Below are 21,830 nucleotides of genomic sequence, written 5' to 3'. Positions count from 1 at the left end.
GGCCACTCACAGGTAAAAAAGGAAATTTAAAAAAAAAAAAAACTCTAAAAGATCCACAAGGAAACGAGCAGCTAATTGGCACTTGGGAATTTTAATGGAGGGAGAAGAACAAAGAGAAAGTTAAAGTACTAAAGCCCAGAAAAGAAAACTTTATATTTGGATTTAAAATTGGATTTGGAGAAATTAAAACTAATGTAAGAAAAGGAAACCGGAGGGAAAGTACTTTTTAATGAAGATTTGAAAGAATTTTGACAGTTTTGAAGTATGAAGGAAGAACAAAGAGGAGGTTAAAATATTAAAGCCCAAGAAAGAAAATTTTACAATTGGATTTAAAATTAAATTTGGAGAAATTAAAAAAAAAAAAAAGGATAAAAGCAATTTGAGAGAAAGTATTTTCTATGTGGATTTAAAATACTTTTGTAAACTGGATACTTTGTTGTTCTGAGAATTGTGATTGGAGAGAGACATCTGCTGGTGGAAAGAGAGCACTGGCCTGAGAATTCAAGTAAATTACAACATTGTATTGTATGGTAGTTGGGAATTCTCTCTCCTCGATATGCCTTCTATGATTTCGTCTTAATGGAGGTTTGTGCTAGTATCAGGTGAAAGCTGATGTTCTAAACCCTATATGTATTATGTTACTCTCTGCAATTCTATCCATATTGCTATATTTTTCTTTTGTATTTTTTTAACAATTTTCAATAAAAATTAAAAAAAAAAGTAAATTACAACAGTGATCTTGATCACCATAAGAACTGTGAGAAATTTTAAAGAGTATTTGTTTTGTCTTAAGCTGCTTGGTCTTGATTTCTAAAGGCAGTGGACAATAATAAAGCTTTAAATTGGAGTGGATTGGACAAACATTTGTACTGGATATTATCTGGAAATAAAAAAGAAACTACTATATGGACTAAAATTTTAATTAAATATAAGTGGAAATACTAATAATTTTTTAAACTAATAATATAGAGTCTTGGGTGTGTGAGGAATTAATTGAGATGCTTAAAACATGTGTGAAACAATGAAGGGCAATAAAAAGTCAGAAAATTTGTTAGAGCACATAAAACAGGAAAAAGAGAATATAAATGAGAAACAAGAAAATATTATTGAAGGAAAACGAATTTAAGGCAAAAAGTTAGATAATTACACTGGGATTTACAGTGACAAGAAAAGAATGGACAGGGGGAATATTTTCTTTAAAAAGCAATCTAAGGGAAGAGAAGGAAGTGGGAAAAGATTAGATAACTGTGGGGGGGGCAGTTATGCGAGTGATGGACTCAAAAGTTAGAGAAAGGATTCTGGAGAAAAGATACAATAAATATAAAAATAAAAAAGAAGAAGATAAGAAAATGAGATGAAAAGAGAAAATCATTAAGAAATGGAATTCTGGAGAGACCAGGAGAAAATGGTTAAAAGGGGAAGAATAGTGGAAAGGAGGAAGGGAAATAAGATATATATTAGTAGATCTAAGGGAACTATAATTAGTAATTGTGAATGCAAAAAGTAAATACGATGTATAGTGTGTATTGTAAAATGGAACAGCAGATGAAATATGAAGTGGTAATTAGGTTTAATTATGAAAATAATTGAAATTAAGATACAAAAAAAGTGTGATAGGGATTTTGAAATAATATGTTGTAATGATGAAACTAAATAATTAATCAATGCTATAATAGAAGTCAGGAATTAAAGGTGAATAGTAATATTGCTTATTATGTATTAAGAAGAGATAAAATAAGATGTGGAAGATCAATCAAGTTAAAGGGTTTCAATGTAAAAATTGAATAAGATGAAGTTTATTGTTTATAACCAAAAAATGTGATGGGAATTATAAAAATATACTTTATAATTGGAGAAATGAGATAATTAATTGAAGCAATGCTAAGAAATTAGGATTTGAAGGGCGAATGGTAATACTGTTTATATATTATGTATTAAGAAAAGAATAAGATAAGACAAAAAAGTAGACAAAAACAATATCATGGCAGAAAATGAAATATGTAAATTGTATTTGGAAAAAACAAAAAAGAAGATTGGAATAGATCATAAAAATCAACATATAATTATGTCATAATTTGTAATGATGTGACCCAGTCAATACTCTGTTCATAAAATATGTATGTAAAAGAAAAATTTAATAAAACCTGTCTAAAGAAAAAAGAAAGTAAAGACTCTTGAAACTTCATGATTTCAAAAGGAACCTTTTATTGAAAGAGAGTGATTGCAGGACAAAGAAAAGCAGTATCTAAAGTCCCCCTCAGGCAATACAGTTTGGATAAAGTAGTTAAAAACCACTCCCCTCAGTCTGAGGTTGAATGAGCCAATCCACAGGTGTGAAGATGTTGTTAGCCTGAGAAAGAGATAAGAAGCTATTTCCAGGCTTGTCTTGCACCCCTTATTACATTCCCCCAAAGGTAAATCAAGCTTAGGGCACATTGGTACCAGGATAAAGGCTATAAACTAGAGGGATACAGGATGTATGGGAAATAGGAAGAGAGCAATAAGCTAATAAATGTATCCAGGCTGTCAGCCTCCACTCTTTCATTGCTTACTTGTTCGATTGCCATGAAACGGGGGGAGGGGAGAGCTATTGGAATTCTTGGGAGGGGGGAAGTAAGCTGGAGGAGAAGGAAGAGAGAAAACTTTGCTGCAGCGTTTTCTTTGAAGCTAATAATGTCTCAAGGTCAACGGTCGTGGCATAGCAGGAGGATGACACTACCAGACGTTTGCATCCACATGACCCCTGGAGAAAATGTGGATTGGATGATTTATGCTGGACAGTTGTGGGGGATGCTTTCTATATGTGATTTTCGCGCCTTTGCTTCAGACCTTGCTTTTTTTTTGGTTGCATTCAGTTCTCACTCAGTAAGAGTACCTTTCTCTATGAAAATGGAGTCAGGATTTTTCTTTCTTGAGTGTTGAAAGGAGGCATGCCTGACACAGGCCCCCTCCCTACATGAATGGCAGAATCACGATAGGGATCTGACATGCTGTCCCCCCCCTTAGAAAAAGGGAAAATCCACCTGTAAAGAAACAGAAAGAAAAGTATGACAGTGAGTTAGTTGGGTTTGTTAGAGTATTTCAAGTGGATTGCTTTTCAGTACATGTTTTTTTGGCTATCCACTCATTCTGGGAGTGGGTAAATGCTTCCAGGCTACCAGATATTTTGTGGAGCCGTGATGTGTGTGGGAGTCTAGGGTTTCTTTAATCTTAAAATGTTGTTCCCCCTCCACCATAATAGGGATAGCTGGGGTAGTTGCTGGTGGCCTTAGAGGAGAGGTAATTTCTGGTTTCAGTTAGCTGCAGTGAAACACTGGGTGGACTTATCTAAGTGTTTTAGGGAATAGTAACTCTACTGTTATTGGATTGATGACTCTGGTGATAGGGAAAGGTCCTATGAATTTGGGTCCCAATTTCTTTGAGGGTAATAAGGACTGTAGGAATTTAGTGGATAAGTAGACCTTATCTCCTATTTTGAAAGGCTTTGGCTCTGCCCTTTTCTTGTCAGCTTGAGCTTTAAAGGCAGCCCTAGCCTCACTTAGAGCCAGTTTTTCTACTGGCCATGTATTTTGCAGGTTTTGTAACCACTCCTTTGGGAATGGTTGGTTTTTCTACTAGTAGTTCTGGCATTGGGGTGAAATCTTGACCTGTTGCCACTCAAAATGGGGTGAAGTCTGTGCTGGAATGTAGAGAGTTATTGTACGCCACTTCTTCAAAAGGCAGGAGGTCAGTCCAGTTATCCTGCTGATAGTTAATAAAGCAACTTAAGTATTGTTTTAGAATGCCATTGGTTCGCTCTGATGATCCATTAGTGGCAGGATGGTGGGAGGAGCTTAAGCACTGGGCAGTCTCCAGTAGGCTGAGGAATGCACTCCAGAACTTTGAAGTGAATTGGACCCCCCCAATCAGATATTATCCTTTGTGGGGCCCCATGTAGGCAGTAGATTTGTTGTAGAAATATTTTGGTAAGTGCCTTGGCTGTGGGGATTTTTGGCAAGGGATAAAATGGGCCTGTTTGGAAAACAGGTCTGTTACAACCCAAATGATTTCCCCCACTTTCTGGCAGCTCTACAATAAAATCCATAGAAATGCCTCTGCAGGGTGCTGAAGGCTCAGCTACTATCTGTAAAAGTCCAGGGGGTTTTCCCTGTCTTCTTTTTGCTGCTGTGCAGACAAGGCAGCTAGCCATGTAGCTTTCTATGTCTTTTTTGGGGGATGGCCACCAGAGCTGACATTTGATGAGGTGCAGGGTTTTCATGAAACCGAAGTGGCCAGCTAGCTTGGAATCGTAGCACACTTTCATGAGAGGAAGTCTTTGGCTGGCAGGGAGTGTCGTCTGCAGCTTGGATGGGTCTCATTCCCCTGTGGTGGGGATCTCTTCCACACTCTCCTAGCCTGGTACTGGTTTCTGGCCATGTCGATCTCTACCACTTCAGCCAGGATGTACAAATTGTGCAGGTGGTTTGGGGCCCCTTGGGCTAGCCAGGCTGTCAGGGTTCCAAGTAACACTCCCAATGAAAGAAGACTCTGAGGCTAGAAGTTCCTCAAAGTTCCATTTTATTAGAGATATCATATTGGCACATCTGGGAAAACCCGAATCTGAAAGTTTCCAGGTTTTCCCCACTCAAAAGAAAGTCTAAGTCCCTTCCTGTGCACCCACATGTCCATCAAATGGTCCAATCAATGCACTGTCCCTGTTAGATCCCTAAAAGTGATACTGCCATTCAAGTGGAGGAAGGGGGGACTTGGATTTGATTTACTAGCATGGCCTGTGTCATCAGATATTTTACAACCTATATCCTGGCGCCAAGGAAGCCTGAGATTCCCTTTACCTGCAGGAATTTTTATGATAGCCATGTGGGTTGTCTCACTTTAAAGGGTAGTGGTGGGAATGCATGTTTGTTCGGGTTCTCAAAGGAAATAGTAAAGAAAACATCTTCACACTTGTGTATTGGCTGAAATCTGCATTCTGACTTAAAGGGAGGGGTCTCTACCACTTTAATCCTACTGCTTTGCCTAAGGGCATTCAGATTGTGCTTTAGCTGGATGGCTGTCACTTCTGCTTAATAAAAGAATCCTTTTGAACAACTACGTTTCAAGAGTTCATACTTTCTTAAATTGGAAGGAGAGGCGATGCCTCCCAGTCATGCCACTCCAGGTGCAGGCAGAACGTCCTTGACTCCCAGAGAAAAGAATGTTATTATGGCTAGATATCTCTACAACTCCATGCAATCCCCCCTCCCAGTTTCCCACAGCACTAAGTGTGGCAGCCCTGAAGATCCAAAGAAAAAGATGGCCTCCAGGGCTGACAGGTTGCCCCCTTCAACCAATGATCATGTCCTGCAACAAGAAGAACATAGGGGGTTAATTCAATATTTCCTAGCCACCTCTCTCCACCCCCCAGGGGGACCCTTTAGCTTATCAGGAAATTTATCATGGAATTGTTTCACTAATCTCTGCCTTTACATCCCAGCTTTTAACCCAAATAGACAAAGGGTACCCTTTCCAATGAACGAAATACTGTAATCGACCTCTATACAATCTAGAGTCTAGGATTTTTTAAACTTCATAATGGGTCTCCCGCTGCACCACTATAGATTTGGGCGCTGGTCAGGTCTGTGGCCGCAGTCTCGACCCGACCACCGGCTTTAGCAAACTGCAGTGAAAGACAGGATGCACTTTCTAATGTGTGGGAGGTTAAGCTGAACTGTTACTGGGTTAATTACTTTCACTATTGGGAAAGATCCTAAAAACTTGGGTCTCAGCTTTTTACTGGGCAACTTCAATTTAATGTATTTGGTTGATAGGTAAACCTGATCTCCCTCACGGAAGGGGGGCTGGAGAGATCGGTGTTTGTCTGCTTGGTTTTTATACGCCTCTGTGGCTTCTGCCAGTGCTTTTTTGATGTCTTCACATCCCTTCTTTAGCGATTCCATCCACTCGGTCAGAGTCATGGAGGAAGGTGGTTCTCTGGGCAGCTCGGGCATGGGGACAAAGTCCATGCCATTGGTGACCTGAAAGGTGGTCAATCCGGTGCTACTATGTATGACGTTGTAAGCCACTTCTGTGAACAGGAGCAGGTCCACCCAGTTCTCTTGTTGGTAATCCACATAACATCTTATATATTGCTCCACCATTATGTTCGCTTATTCCTCAGCCCATTCATACTCAAATGGAAAGCCCAGCTAAATCCCTGAGTAGACCCGACCGATTTCAGGAACTCCCTCCAGAATTTTGTGGTGAATTGGACGCCTTGGTCTGAGATTACCCAGCGGGGTACTCAATGTAACCGGTAAATCTGTTTGATAAATATTTTTGCCAGTTTCTTGACTGAGGGTAATCCTGAGCAAGCAGTGAAGTGGGCATGCTTGGAAAACAAATCAATTACCATCCAAATAACTGTATTTCCTCTACTCTCTGGGATTCAATTATAAAGTCCATTGTGATTTCCTTCCAGGCCCGGCTGGGATTAGCCACTTGTTGGAGGAGCCCAGGAGGTTCCCCCGGTCTCATTTTCATGGTTGCACAAGTGGCACATACGTAATCCTCTACCTCGGCCTTCATCTTTGGCCACCAAAACTGTCTTCTGGCCAGGTACAGAGTTTTCAAGAAACTGAAATGGCCTGCCAGTCGTGAGTCATTGCTGCACTGTAAGACTTCCAGCCTCAAGCTCTGGTAGGGACATACAGTTTGAACCCCTTCCAAGCCAGCCCATCTCTCATGGTCAAGACATCTTTGTTATCTGTGAGCCATTGGTCAGCTGGGAGTGGTGCTTTCAGTGCGGCTCTCAGTTTGCACCGTACGGGATCAGGTTGGCGTCTGGTTTGGCCCCTAGTGGTCACTTGCGCTGCTTGTTGTGAGGGATGGATGATGGTATGGATGACTTCTTCCCTCTGACTATCAAACTGTGGCTTTCTCGATAATACATTGGCCAACAGATTCTTCCCCCGGGATGTATTTTAACTTGAAGTTAAACCGCCTGAAGTATTGTGCCCAGAGGACTTGTTTGGGAAAGAGTTTTCTGGGGTTTTTTAGGGCTTTGAGGTTTTTGTGATCAGTCCAAACCTCAAAATGTACTTTACTCCCTTCAAGAAAATGTCTCCAGGAGAGGAGGGCCCAGCAGACTGTGTAGGCTTCCTTCTCCCAAATTGCCCACCGCCTCTCGGTGTCGGTGAGTTTCTTGGACACATATGTGCAGGGCAAAAGCTGACCTTGTGGGTCCTTATGTAGGAACACAGCCGCCACCGTCGGCCTGGACAATGAATTGTCTTTCAGGGTCAGGGTGTTGAAGGATTGGCCGCTTTAATTTTTCAAAGGCCCTTTGGCAGTCCATTGACCAGGTGAATGGTTGCATCGGTCATGGTTTCATAGGAGAGGGACCTGTTTTTAGTAGCTCTGTTAAGGGCAAGGCGACTTCTGTGAATGCTGGGATGAATTACCTATAGAAGTTTGCAAAACCCAGGAAGCTTTGGAGTTGCATGGGGGCTGCCAGTCTAGCACATCTTTCACTTTCCCTGCGTCCACCTCCACTCCTTCGCTTGACACTTGGTAGCCCAGATAATCTAGGGAGGTTTTATGGAATTCACATTTTGACAGTTTCGTGTAGAGCTTTGTGACTAGGAGTTTTTTCAGCACTTCCCGCACCAGCTTTACATGCTTCTCTAGAGTCTCACTGAATATGAGAATGTCCTCTAGGACCCCTTTATACAGGTGCTCATGTAGCACCTTATTAATTAGCTGCATGAAGACTGTGGAGGCCCCTTGTAGGCCAAATGGCATGACTTTGAGTTGGAAGCTGCCAAGTGGGCAGTTAAAAGCGGTCTTCCATTCGTCCCCCTCTCTAATCCATATGCAGTAATAGGCTTCTCTTAGGTCCAGCTTGGTGAACACCTTGCCCTTGGCTAAGTGGCTTAGCATGTCCTTCATGAGGGGGAGGAGATAGGTGTTCTCCACACACCCGACATTAATTTCATGAAAATCCACGCAGAGCCTCATCCCCCCATCTTTTTTTCATTTAAATAGTATGGGGGCTGCCAGCCTGGATTTGGTGGGCTAGATAAAACCCCACACTAAGTTGGCGTTGATGTATTTTCTGAACTTGGCATTGCTCCCGGCACAAACTCAATTGCGTAATCTTTGAGGGGGAAGGAAATTGCAATCTTGCTTGCTAAAGATGTCCGACAGGTCTCAGTATTCCCTTGGTATCTGTGGGCTGCCAGGAAATCTGTCTGTGGTGGCTGCCACATTTTCCTGCTTTCTGGGGCTGCTGGGGTTCATTGCCCTTTGGCATCTTTCTGGTTTGATGGGCAGCAGTGGGCCAATGCCTATTCTTAGCTTTTGGTAGCCATCCTCCCACGTGATGGTCAGTCCCCATTTGTCTAGCCAAGTGAGACCCAATATGATTGACTCAGTCATTTTGGGAGCTACAATGAATTGGATGAGCTCTTGGTGGCCCACATCTCCAGTCTAACATGTTCTGTGACCAAGGTGGCAGGGGCTCTGTCTATTAGCGTCCCATTGATGTGCTCAAAATGGATGGGGCACACTAGGGGTCTCATGCCTATCCCTAGCTGCTGGACTATGGGGAAGCTGATCAGACATCTGGTACAGCCAGTATCTATGATAGCCTCTACTTACCCTTGGGCTCCCATTTCTGGTACTACAATCTGGGTTTTGATAGTGAAGGGGCAGATGGCTTCAAATACCATTGTGTCTTCTTTATCACTGTTCCCTTCAGCAGAACCTGGAGGGGTTCCTCTGGCTGGAATTTCCTCATTCTCGGTTGGAAGGAGAGGAACCTCAACAACCTGTTTGGTGATCCTCCCCTTATCCGGTGGCTTCCTCAGGGTTCTTTTTCTCCTCTGGGGTGCAGAGGGGGTCCAAATCTGAGGGAATGGGGCAGGGGCCAGGTACTCAGATGCCCTGTGCCTATGCTGACTGCATGGGTAGCACTTGATCATCCTGGGTGGCGTAGGTTGCAGCACTTCAGTTGGCTTGACCGGGTGACCCAGAGTTCTCTTTGCTGGTTTCTCTGAAGTTGGCTTCCGATGGGGGTGCATCTCCAGATCCATGGCCACAGCTTGTATATGTTCCAGAACTCCTCTGATGCCACAGGCTTGTCTGAGGTCCGGATCCAGGGCCTCTTTGAAGTGGTAGACAAGGAGGCATTCAGGCCAGTTTTCTGGCCAGGCTCTGGAATTCCCACACTAAGTCTTTTGGGGGCCGGCCCGTTTACTTCAATGCTTTGATCTGGGCTTCGGCTTCTTGCCAGTGGGCCTTGTCCTTGAACCGGGCTCGGAGCAGTTGGATGAACTCATCAGCATCCTCTATCTCTGAGGCTCCTTCATTATGTAGTTCAGCTATCCATTCTGCTGCTTCCCCTTCATTCATGCCATCTGCTATTGCCAAAATAATGTCCCGATTGGTTTGATATTGGTCCCCATAGCGATCAATGTGGGACCAAATCCAATTGAGGAAGTAGGCCAGCTTCCCTGACGTCCCATTGAACGTCGCTCTACACAGTGGAAGTGGAGTGGCTGGTACCACTGGAAGTCAGCAAATGGGCCATTTCCGGCCTCCGGAGGGCTTCAGGGGGGGTGGGGAAGGCCATTTTTGCCCTCCCCAGGCTCCTAGAAAGGCTCTGGAGCTTGAGAAGAGTGAAAAACGGGCCTACCGGGCCCACCATGCCATTGCATGCTGAAAGCGCAGGGGGTCATGTGCGCATGCATGGGGGGCTGGGTGCATAGAATTATAGGTGTGGGCATACGCACGGATAACCCCCATGCACTCCCCCTGTTTTTGGCACGCGATGGCAAAAAGGTTACTCATCACTGATATAGACCATGGGTGTCAAACTCATGGCATCATGTCGTTGTCACATGATGTTTTGTGATGGTTTTTCTTCACAGAACTGGGGTGGGCATGGCCTGTGCATGACGCATCTGGCACATGGGCTGCCAGTTTGACACCCCTGATATAGACAGAAACTTGCCAGACTAAACCTAAACTACCCTAACCTAATGAATATATCACAGGAGATTCTAGGAAGTGGCTATTTTTCCTCTTCTTATGATCTAGATCTGGGTTGTGATCAGAGGTGGTATTCAGCTGGTTCTGACCGGTTCTGGAGAACCGGTAGTGGAAATTTTGAGTAGTTAAGAGAACACCTCTGACTGGCCCCTCCCCCATCTATTCTCTGCCTCCAGAGTTCCAGCTGATCAAGTCCCAGCTGATTGGCTGGGTCTTCTTTTGTTGCCCTGCACATGGAGCTGGAAAACAGGTTAGTGAGGTGGGGAGGGAATGGAGATTTTGCAGTATCCTTCCCCTGGAGTGAGGTGGAAATGGAGATTTTACAGTATCCTTCCCCATGGAGTAGGATGAAAATGGAGATTTTACAGTATCCTTCCCCTGGAGTGGGGTGGAAATGGAAATTTTACAGTATCCTTCCCCTGGAGTGGGGTGGGAATGGAGATTTTGCAGTATCCTTCCCCTGCCACACCCACCAAGCTACGCCCATCAAGCCACGCCCACCAAGCCATGTGCACAGAACTGGTAGTAAAAAAAATTGAACCCCACCACTAGTTGTGATGTCTCTTATGTTACTGGCAGCACTGGAATGTGCTCCCTCCTTCCTGGGAAACTGTTGACTGTAGTCCATCACATCACCTCCCCTTTCATAAATACATTCTACCACAAAAAATTCCTGGGTTCTCTGCAGAATAGTAACTTCAGTATATTAGTCATTGGATTTATATCCAAAGCTGTCTATTTTGTAGACAAAATGGAATGTGCAGACTGTGTTCAGCATGGGTTTCTGAAGATCTGAAGTCTTTCAAAGGATGCTTGGTTTGATTGTCTCATTGGTTTTGGCAATTAACTGTGAATACAGTGGAATTGGTGGAAGCTGGCCTTGACTTAAGCAAATGGACCTTCAGCAAACTCTGGACCTATTGGTCTTTCTTCTCTAGCCTACTACAATTTTAGTTGTAGAAGATGTCAGGAACTGAGCCAAGAACTGTTTGTACCCAAAACATATTCCAAATGTGCAAATGTCCTTTGTATATTATGCTGTGCATAAATAAATTATTTTGCTCATCCATTTCTTTTAAAAAAGAGACATTTGCTGATTTATGCTGCAATGAAAATTCAAGAATGCTCACCAAGCATTCTGGTCACATGGGTAGGAAGAATGACCACTCTTTAAGACCTCTGAATCATTTGAACATCATGTTGGTGTATTGGCTGGGGGCATCAGGGCAGTTCACTTAAAGGGCACTCAGGATAACCCTGTTCCAGTTGACCCTGGAGTTTCATTGGATGAGCCTTCATCTACTATAGTGCTTTGTACCTGCCCATGCCTTCTCCAGTGATTAGTATTTTCTGCTAACCACCTACTCTTCCATTGCAGGTTGACACAAAACATGCTTGTCTTCTTGGGGAGTTCCAAAGGATTCATATATTGCTTTTCTAAAACTTCATTGGCCTTTGAGGAAATCTGAAGAAACTGCACATAAGGCAAAGGCACATGAGATGGAAAACACAAATTCCAGAATCTATAAAAGAACTCAGGGACAAAGCTGCAGTTTGCCCTAATTTGTTTATTTTATTTATAAAAATGGAGAGTATTCCTTGGAGAGGTGACATTTGAATTCCCAAGTGTCCCACAGATGTCAGAAAGGGTATAATTATATTGTTTACAGTAGAAAGCAGTATATATAAAACAGTTCACCATGACAGCTTTCAACCAGTTTTTGTCATTTTTCTTTTACTAGCCAAAGGGAGAAAGAGAAAAGAACTTTCATTAAAATGTATGCAATATTACATTTTATACAATTAGTAAATATTTATTGCTTTATTTATTTATCTACCCTATTTTATCAAATGTACTTTCTAGTGTTTTTAAAATATTTCATGGACTAGAAAAGGAAATATATTAAAGGGGGGGTCAAAATAACATTTTTTTCTATTAAGAAAAATACTAGCAATTTAGAAATTTAGAATTCATTAACATAATTTTTTTTATTAAAGATAGAAGATAAAATTCTTTATTGGCCAAGTGTGATTGGACACACAAGGAATTTATCTTTGGTGTATATGCTCTCAGTGTACATAAGGAGAACAAAATACATTCATTGAGAATAAAAAGATACAACAATTAGTGATAGTCAAAGTTACTAATAAGCTATCAAATCGTACTAGGAAACAACAACAGTATAAATTGAAAGATACAAGCAACATGGTTATAGTATAATAAGTAGGAAGAGATAGATACTAGTAAGGAAGAGAAGAAGAATAGTAATACAGTCTTAGTAAATTATTTGACACTGTTGTGGGAATTTAAGCAGAGTGATGGCATTCGGGGAAAACTGTCCTTGTGTCTAGTTGTTTTGGTGTGCAGTGCTCTATAGCTGTGATGGCGAACCTATGGCACGCGTGCCACAGGTGGCATGCGTAGCCATATCAGTGGGCACGCGAGAGCTAAGCTGCTGTGCCCACTGATATGGCTACGCATGCCACCTGACTCCTCTCTAGGCTCTCTAGGCCCAGGCTCTGGAGGCTGGGGACAGCAAAAAAGTCACTTCCTGTCCAACTGGAAGTTGGGAAATGGGCCTCTGGAGGGCTTCCGAGGGGGGTAGGGAAGGCTGTTTTCGCCTTCCCCAGATGCATAGAGAGGATCTGAAGCCAGGTGAGAGATAAAAACGGGCCTACCAGGCCATCACGTGCCAGGAGTGCAGGGGAAAGGGGGTCACGTGCGCATGCGTGGGACATAGAATTATGAGTGTGGACACGCATGCACGTGAATCTCCCCCGCCCCCTCCTCCTGGCATGCGATGGCAAAAAGGTTAGCCATCACTGCCCTATAGTGTCATTTTGAGGGTAGAAGTTGAAACAATTTATGTCAGGATGTGAGGGGTCTGTAGATATTTTCACAGCATAAAATTTAAAGCAAAAATATGCTCAATGAATATATTTATTTATTTATTTATTTATTTATTTATTTATTTATTTATTTATTTATTTATTTATTTATGTTAAAGGAAATAAACAAAAGAAACAGACTTCCTTGTACACAGTATTTCTGAAGAGACTATAACCATTTCCATTAAAACATATTTTTAAAACCCATTACAAGTAAACTTTTATTATTATGATCAAAAGCCAAAAACTTAAAACAGATCCCAAACTACAAACTGCACACATAAAAATATTAGAATGGATATTTTTTAATTAATCCAAACATTAATACATTTTATTCATTGGAGAAACTGAATTCCAGATATTTCTTACAAGCAAACCCATATCTCATTTTCACTCTGGCTTTGTTTAGAATGCTGAATGTCCTTTTTTAGGGGCAAACATTGCTCTGTTTACTCTTGGAGACCTGCTCCAGAACATAACTGAATGTTTCTACCGTGCTTTGGAAAGGGCTGGTTTAGCTGCTGGTTCACCTATTCTGTTGGTTTACCTATTCTGGACATGTGTCAAGTTCTAAACAAGAGGCAAAGGAACTCTTTCAAACTTGGAACAATTGCTTTGAACTTGAAGCAAGATATTTCAAATTCAGAACAGTTCAAATTTCAAACATTCATACACCATTGTTATGTTGTAATCAGTCCTTGAGGGTAACATATAGCTACCATATAAATGTATTTATCCCATTTGTGTTTTTTTTTAATTTGATTTATATGCCGCCCTTCTCCGGAGACTCAGGGCGGCTTGCAATGCGTTAAGCAATAGCCTTCATACTTTTGTATATTTATACAAAGTCAGCTTATTGCCCCCACAAACTGGGTCCTCATTTTACCTACTTTTTTGTTTTTTGTTTTATTGATGGCTGTTTATTAATGCATATGATGCATTTTTATATATTTAATGATTTAATAAGTTTTATAATGTTTTAATATAAGAAAATAGAAATACTAATAAAGTATTTGAATTATAGGAATTCATTGCAATAAAGAAAGGAAGAGCTGAAGAACAGTACATATGTTCAGCATACAACTGAACATATAGCATTTAAACACATTGTGATGGAAGACATGTTAAAATCACAACTTGACAGCATTTAAGAGTCACAATCTGGTTCAATGTTATTTCAAGTTACTTCAGCCTCATATTGATTAGTAATCAGTTCCCCCCACCCAAAGAAACCTTTCAGATTCATAACGACAACTATTCCATCACAGAAAAATACACAGCCAATAAAAAAATTTACCTCAATCCACAATTGAGAATGCAAATCTAAAGTAAACAAAGGGTCATGACTCTGTTGCAAGTGTTAGTCCTTAAAGGAATTGATGAGTCCATTCATTTGTACTGGTTAGCTGGTCCACTAAGAGGATATTCTGCAAAGAAAAATAAGAGTTGACTTCCGGCCGTGACATCATTGCAAAGTGGGAGAGGGAACAAAGTGTCATCCCCGAAATCCCAAATATTCTCTGCTAGGAGCTCTTTATGAGCAATTCCGATCCCAGAGAGATTGGAAAACAAAAGGGGAAGGTCTGAAGCCCCCAGGGTGAACAGCAATCGACTGAGAGGACAAAGACAAACCTCTTAATCTAGTGGAGAAAGAGTCAGCCTCCAGGGCAGACCAAGAGTGATGGTGGCCGCATAGCGGAGAAGTGGAAAGTGAAAACAGCTTTGGATGGTGGCCAAGGAGAATCCGGAAGAAGGAAAGATGAAAGTTTGCTGATCGAGGTACGAGAGGAGAAAGACGCAGAGGAGAAGGAAAGGCGGTGACTAAAAGGAAACACAACACAGAACAGAGAGACAAATTGGAGAAGAGGTTAGTGCGAAAGAAGAAAGATCCCATAAGGTGGATTTAAATAGACTGAGAAGATAACTGGAATGGAGATAAGAACTTAAAAATAAAAAGAAGCTGAGAGGGTGCCAGAAGAAAAGAAGAGAGGGGAAACAGCAAAGAAAATATATTGGAAAATATTCTAAAGGACTTACAATATTGAGAAAAACATTTAAGGATTAATGACTGATTAGTGAGTGACAATATAAATATAAACTGTGCAATTATAATAACAGAAATATAAATACAAAAATACATAAAGAAGAAGAAAGAAGAAGGAAGAGAAGATAATAAAATAATAGAAGGACTTGGGGATAGGACTGAAGGATTGAAGGAGTCTGATGCAACATTGATGCAATATTACTACAGACATTTGCAACCAGAGGTTAAGTAATAAAAGGAAACAACTGAAAATAAAATAAAATAAATATAGACTGTGAAAGTAAGGAAAAACAATAAATAGAGCTTTTTATTGTTGTTGAAAAAGGCAGGGGGAAAGGTAAAATACGGTAAATGATTAATGAAGCAATAAAATATTAAATTGACTTGTTTGAATGAACTAAAGTGATTTATAATCTTCTATAATGTCATCGGACTCCAGCTACCAGCCCTGGACAACATCTTCGAATCTCGCTGTTTGAGAAAGTTGCATAACGTTCTCAGAGACTCTTCCCATCCTGCCTACAATCTTTTTGGACTGTTGCCTTCTGGCAGAAGATACAGAACAATTAAAACTCGGACCACATATTTTCTGAATAGTTTTTATCCCAGAGCTATAATTGCACTCAACACTAAAGGGCTACCATCAGTGAGGTGTTAGACAGTATTACTTGGTCTGTTGTGTGGATGTTTGGGTGGTTTAGGGGTGGGGAATTGTGGTGGGTGGGAGTGTGTTTGGGGATTATTATGTGTGTTGGATCTGGTCTTTGGATGTTAAGTGAATTTCGTTGTATGGGTATACCGTGTATACACGTACAATGATAATAAAGTTATTTATTTATTTATTTATTTATTTATTTATTTATTTATTTATTTATTTATTTATTTATGATTAAAACGTCCAAATTTAACTGAGTGGGACAAGATAATAAGATACAGAGATATATTAAAAGAACAAGGAAATCTGAAAACAAAACAGGAATTGGAACAAGATCTAAATAGAGAAATTGATTGTTGGACATATATGCAAATTTGGTCGAAATATAAAGAAGACATAAAATTAAATGAGATACACACTGAACAAAATGATTTGGACAAAATTATACAAGGGACGGAGGAGAAATTAATCAGTAGAATATACAAATTTTTGCTGCGATATAAAATGGAAGAAGAAATAGTTAAGGATACAATGATTAAATGGGCAAAAAAATTTAACCACTCAATAGAATTGGAGAAATGGGAAAAAATGTAGCAAATAAATACAAAACTAACAATGTCCACGGCATACAAGGAAAACCACTTTAAATGTTTCATAGATGGCACCTACCCCGGCTAGACTTGCAAAGATGTTTCCGAGTAAATCTCCAGTGTGTTGGAAATGTAACAAGACCTACAGAACATACTATCACTTTGGTGAACATGTCCAGCTGCAAAGAAGTTCTGGGCTAAAATTAAAGAATGGCTAGAGAAAATAATAGAACAATCTATGAGCGAAAAACCAGAGACATTCTTATTAGGGATATTTATGGAAAAATACACCAAGGAAATAAAATATTTGATCTTACACATTATAACAGCTGCCCGTATAGTATACGCACAAAATTGGAAAAAAGAAAATATACCAACAGAAGAAGAGTTGATAAAAAAAATCTTAAGAGTGTGCCGAGATGAATAAATTAACAAAAGAGTTTAAAGAAAAAGAGGAAACGGAATATTAAATAATCTGGCACAAATGGTATAAGTGGCTGGAGAATAGGAATAACGGAGAAGAAAAATAGGGGTGAAATGTAAAAAAAGGAAAGAATGAATATGTCAATGTATAGAAAATATAAAGTTAATAGGGGTCTTAATAAATACACTGTAATTAAAAGAGAGGGGACAAGAAGAAACTGGAATAATATAAAGGGAAAAGGGAGAAAATATAAATATTAGAAGATCATCACGAAATAGCTGTTAAGAGAATATATATAAAAATGTTGTTTGTCTTGTAATGTCATTTTATATTATAATAATAATAAAAAAAAGAAAAAGAAAAAGAAAGAAAAAAAGAAAAATAAGAGATAAGTATATAGAGTTTTTATATACTTTATAGAAGGATTTGCAGTCTTATAGCTAAAGGAGCCGCTAAGTATAGAAAAGTTTCCTGTTGATGCATTCCATGCATACTGCTGTTTCTTCCCACATGCAGCAGTGTGTGGCAGCAGCCAAAGAAGCTAATATAATTCTTGTGTCAAGATTGAACCACTTTGCTTCTTTCAAACCTTAATGCTTTAACAGATTAACAGAGTTAGAAGAGACCTTATAGGTCATCTAGTCCAACCCCCGCCCAAACAGGAGACTCTACACAATTTCTGACAGATGGCAGTCCAGTCTCTTCTTCAAAGCTTCCAGTGATGAATCTCCCACAAGGCAAGCTGTTTCATTGGTTGATTTATCTCACTGTCAGAAAACTTCTCTTTATTTCCAGGTTGAATCTCTCCTTGTTCGGTTTTCATCCATTATTCCTTGTCTGGCCTTCAGGTGCTTTGGAAAATGTTTTAGCCTCCAGTCCCCTAATAATCTTGGTTGCTCTTCTCTGCACTCTTTCTAGTGTCTCAACATCTTTTTTATAGTGTGCTGACCAAAACTGGATGCAGTATTCTAGGTGTGGTTCTACTAAGGCTTTATACAGTGGTTTTCTGCTTTTCAACTTGCCAATGAACTGGGGGGAGGAAAGGGGGAATGCTGTTTATTTCACATTTTTCTAGCTTTCCAGGAAGTAGGTTGTGGTCTACTTTGTCAAATGCCTTGTTGAAGTCTAAGTATACTATGTCCACAGTATTTCGCTGGTCTATTAATTTAGTCACTATGTTGAAGAATGAAATAAGATTGGTTTGGTATGATCAGTTTTTAACAAACCCATGCTGACTTTTAGTTATAATTTTATTTGTTTCTAGATGTTTGCAGATCTGTTTTTTTATTATCTTTTCCAGTATCTGCCCAGATATTGGTAATTGGTTAGGTCAATTGGTCTATAGTTTCCTTGGTCTGTTTTTTTTCTTCCTTTTTTGAAGATGGGAAGCATATCAGTTCTTTTCCAATCCTCAGGTAATTCCCCGGTGTTCCAGGATTTTTGAAAGATAGGATAGAATGTTTCTGAGATAACATCTGACAACTTCTTCAGAACCTTGGGATGTAATTCATCAGGTCCCAGAATTTATATTCATCAAGATCAGATATGTGTTCTCTTACCATTTTCTTGCTTATTTTAATTTTTATTTCTAGTCTGTCTTTTACAGGTTTTTGATAGGTTGGGCTATAGTTTCCTTTTTCATGAAGACTGATGCAAAGAATGATTTAAGCAGTTCTGCTTCCAGTCTACTGCTGTCAACCCTGAAGTGATCATGGCTGAGGCCACCTTGGAGGCTTCAGGGCTGCCACACAATAGAGGGAGAGGGGAAATAGATGGGATTTGTAGCCAAAACAATAAAATTTTCCTGTGGGAACCCAAGGACATTCCAACAGGTGGCTGGCCACAGGAGGGCGAAGTAATCAAGCAACTGGCCAGTTCCTGGATTGGACAGCATGGCCAGTGACTTGGGGAGGGAAAGGAAAATATTTACTTTTAATTAGGTGAAAGAGTAGGCTTTCACCAGTTATGCCAATATGATCTACCCAATAAAATTGTTCTTTAAGGAACCTGCCTGCCTTGGAGTTCTGATTTCTTTTCTTTGCTTTTTTCTTTTTGGTTTTAAAAAAGTTCTGATTTCTATGGGTGCATTACTTTCGAAAGCCGACATCAAGCCAACTCTCCTTCAACCCTCTGATCTAATTTGCTCTCTGGGGTCCTGAGCTGCACTCCGGGGTCCTGAGCCCTGTCCGCTCACCTGACATAATGAGGGAGCAGTAAAGACTCAGGGAAGATGTCAGAAATGGAGAAGCAAGAGGAGGAACTTGTGGGTCCTTGTGCTGCCTCCCTGGGGACCATGCAACTCCCTACAGAGGGCCAATGGGTGGCAGAAACAGTGACCAAGGTCACCTTCCAGATGGCGACTCAGCTGAAAATCCATGCTGAATGGCCCACCACCCGGGAGCTTCAGGCATCAGAGCACTACCCAGGGCCTGGTGGCAAATCTCCTGGTGACTTCAACTTGGGAGTCGATGACCACTGTCCACCAATGGAGGGTGAAGTGACCTCTAGAGATGAGTGAGTTTGGAGATTGGAGATACCAGACAGTGGTCCAGAACCAGACCTTGGAGAGGTTTGACAGGTTGAGCCTGGAGAGTCTGGAACAAGCATGCCGGGTTGAGCAAACCAGGGTGTTCTTGAACCAGCCAACCTTGTCATTCCCTCCCCAACAGGACCAAGCATTTGTCCCTGTGTCTCAAGCGACTAATCCTCTTCCAGTTCCATCAGCGCAGTCAAGCCAGGGACCATGGCACAGTCCTTCAAGGCAACACAGGGGGGAACCCTGCCTGTCTACCCACACCCACAGCAGGGATTGCCAGCACCCCCCAGATGGACCTACTAGCCAGGCCACAGCTAGGTTCAAGACCTAGACCACAACCGCTGCCACCGCCAGCTCCTGTCCCAGCCCCTCAACTTTCCCGCCTGGCTCACCCACTGTGGATAAGGGCTGCCTTCAATGGGGACTCAGACAAATTGGCTTTCTTGAACCAAGTGTGGGCTCATATCTATGACTATGGCCCTGACTATGTGACCGATCAGGCTATGGTGCGAGCCATGACAGCCTGCTTGGAAGGGGAAGCAGCCGAATGGGTGAACTAACTCTACAATAGGGATGCACTGGAGTTGGGAGAAACCAACACTTTCTTTCAAGAGTTAAGAGCTAGGTTTGAAGATCCCAGATCACATCCACGATTGGTACCATGGCCATGGACCTCAAAACTCAATCGGCAGAAAAGGAGTGGTTCAGCCGAAAGGAAACTGAGAAGCCAGGCTGAGAAGCACCAGCTGGGTCAGCATTCTAGCCTCCTCCAAGCTGAAGAGCAACCAATGGGGATCCCAGGGTAGCCCATCAAATACTTCTGCTGTGGTTAGCATGGCCACCAAGCGGTTGAATGCCTGGCTCCAGCCCATGTGCCAAGAGGAAAAACCTTGGAACCAGCCAAGCCAAAAAAACCACCATGAAAAACAGCTGAAAGAGAAAGTTTTACCTGCCAAGCTGTGGAGGGCTCCTTTCCACCCAGTGGGGAAATGGGAATTCTGGCCCTGGGACTCCAAGCACTCATGGTCTACAACAGCAACAATGAGAATGGAGATGGTAAGTGAAGCCATCCAGCCCTTCGCAATCCCATCAAGAATAGTAGTGCCCAAGACGGGGGGAAAAGGGGAGGTGGATGCCATTATAGACATGGGCTGCACCTGCTGCTTAATCAACCTCCCCACAGTCCTAAAGCTAGGAATCAGGACAAAAATTATGACATGAACCATATGATTCGAGCAAGTTGATGGGTCACTGATAGGGGGAGACCCTGCCACGCTCCTCACTGAACCTGTCAGACTAGAGATAAGCCAGCACTGGGAGCTCATCCGCTTCATAGTGGCACCAAAAATGACAGAAGAGGTGATCCTAGGATTAGCATGGCTAGACAAATGGGTACCCACCAACTGGCAGGAAGAGGGTAATAGAAACCTAAGATGCCCCTCCCTCCTCCTGGCCCTGCCACTGGAAAAATAGAGAGCCAACTGTCACTAAGCAAAGTGACAAAGCCAAGGCCATGTCGGAGCAACCCCCAGGGACACCCCAAATCCCCAAAGAGTACTGGGCATCTTCAGCGGAGAAGAATGCAATGTCCTACCACCCCACCACACCACCAACTGCGCCATTGAATTCATGCCCAGGGCAAAACTACCCAAACCAAAGATGACCCTGACAGAGATGAGAGAGCTAAGAAAGTACATCGACACAAACTTAGTGATGGGGTTCATACAACCAGCAAAATCAAGGGTAGTCGCCCCAGTTCTGTTCAAGGAAAAGAAAGATAGGTTGATGAGGTTATGCATAGACTTTAGAGGAATCAACACCATGTGCATGGAAAATATGTACCCACTCCCCCTCATGAAAACCTGCTAGTCCACCTAGTAAAAGGAAAGGTATGCACTAAGCTAGACCTGCGAGAGGCATACTACCGAGTTCAAATTAAGAAAGGAGACGAGTGGAAAATGGCATTCAATTACCCCCTAGGGAACTTCTAATTTAAAGTAATGCCATTTGGTCTCCAAGGAGCCCCCACAGCATTCATGCAATTAATTAACAAGATATTACATGAGCACCTATACAAAGGGATCCTCATGTACTTGGGTGACATTTTCATTTTCACAGAGACTCTAGAACATGGAGCTACATGTGGCTCTTTCAGCCCTCTGCTGCAGCTTCCAACACTGCTGCTACTGCTTCCTCCATGGCCTGCCCGCCATGCACAGCACAGTGAAAGTTAGTGCGCTTCACAATAGTGAAGACTGGATCCCCTCCTCCTCCTGGAACCCATTATGATGTGGAGCCACAATGTGACCCTCTTCATCACTATAAAGTGAGCTTGCTTGGAAAACAGGTCTATCACAGTCCAAATGACTATATCCCCCCCTCCCACTGTTGGGGAATTCTATGATGGTCCATTGTGATCTCCTCCCAAAAGGTTCCTTTTGAAATGCTGATGTTTCACGAGTTCTACTTTCTTGAACAGAGAGGAGAGGCAGACCCTTACATAAACAGGATCTGCAAAAGTGGTCAACCTGAAGCAACTTGCTCTACTGAAGGGACCCTGCAAGCCATGTCTGAGCAAAGCAGCAAGCAAAGAGAGGGAGAATGCTGGGGTGATGCAAGCTCTGTGTGCTCCATCAAAGACATTGAGGCCATTTTGGAAGACG

The 21,830-nt window shown here is 41.7% G+C and overlaps 1 long non-coding RNA gene across 1 annotated transcript in view; it reads right to left on the bottom strand.

Annotated features, from left to right (window-relative positions):
- LOC139320652 (uncharacterized) overlaps positions 1-14,688 on the bottom strand; it is a 54,142-nt gene extending 39,454 nt beyond the window's left edge. Inside the window, exons 1-2 of the long non-coding RNA XR_011600715.1 lie at positions 14,551-14,688; positions 14,216-14,345 (exon numbers count right to left, since the gene is read on the bottom strand). This is a non-coding gene — a long non-coding RNA (uncharacterized lncRNA). The remainder of the gene's footprint in view (positions 1-14,215; positions 14,346-14,550) is intronic.
- Between the last annotated feature and the right edge of the window lie 7,142 nt (positions 14,689-21,830).

Source organism: Pituophis catenifer, unplaced genomic scaffold (assembly GCF_029215685.1).
Source record: "Pituophis catenifer annectens isolate HBS135680 unplaced genomic scaffold, rPitCat1.0.hap2 SCAF_8, whole genome shotgun sequence".
Lineage (NCBI taxonomy): Eukaryota > Metazoa > Chordata > Lepidosauria > Squamata > Colubridae > Pituophis > Pituophis catenifer.
The sequence above is the reverse complement of the archived record's forward strand: the minus strand, read 5'-3'. Positions and strand labels throughout refer to the sequence as shown.